This window comes from Glycine max, unplaced genomic scaffold, assembly GCF_000004515.6.
Source record: "Glycine max cultivar Williams 82 unplaced genomic scaffold, Glycine_max_v4.0 scaffold_22, whole genome shotgun sequence".
Lineage (NCBI taxonomy): Eukaryota > Viridiplantae > Streptophyta > Magnoliopsida > Fabales > Fabaceae > Glycine > Glycine max.
The window spans coordinates 247,570-248,474 of record NW_024464702.1 but is presented as its reverse complement, the minus strand read 5'-3'; positions in this window follow the sequence as shown (position 1 = coordinate 248,474).

Here is a 905-nt window from a genome sequence, read left to right as displayed (position 1 = left end):
TTTTACATTTGTAGGATAGTGTGTTTAAATCTGATAGTGCGTTTAAATATTTATAATATAAAAATTATAACATAATATTATAATTACGTTAGATGCTAATTCAACTTTGTTATTTAGATTATACTTTGCTGCCAAAATATCTGAAAGTCATTACTCAACTATTTTAAATGGGAATTGATGGAGAAAATAATTATAATGTTTGTTTTCAAGGTATCTAATATTTGATTAAATGAGCATGTTACTAATTTTAAGAAATAAGGCCACGGTAATACCATATTGTTTTAGTTCTCATAGAACCAAAAAAAGAGGAATATTGTCAAACTCTATCCTCTTCAGTATCATTGACGTTAAAGGCCACGTTAGCATTTTTTTTCCTGCATTCTAGTTCCATAAGTTGGCAATAAAGGATGTAATTTGCTTATGCCATGTCGGTGTAGCATATGAAGATGTTATCCCACCTTATGGTACCTGGAGTTAGTTCCTAAAGTTGCATCTTTTAACCTATTTTTTCTTTAAAGAAAACTTTAATGTTGGAAGCAATCAATATAGTTATAATTTCTGCAGGCAGAGGTAACCATCATGAAGCTTAATGAGGAGAGGCGCAGGAACACTCAAAAAAAAGATTTACTGCTGCGGCAGGAGGAACTGGGCAATTTGTTGTTCAGGTACTTCATTTTCTATCTCTCTCTTCTGTGTGTTTTTTCTCTTTGCAGAATTTCTCAAATTTCTCCATTGGGTGTTCATTCATGGCTTTTGGAAGATGCAATAAGCAATAAATATTTACTTATCTGATTGCATTTTTTTACACGATTGTATAACCCAACCCAATGGCAGAGTGTGCAAACATTTTTTTTTTGAAACTAAAAAAATGTTACAATGTGAAAAATGTTAGCTACACTTTTTAT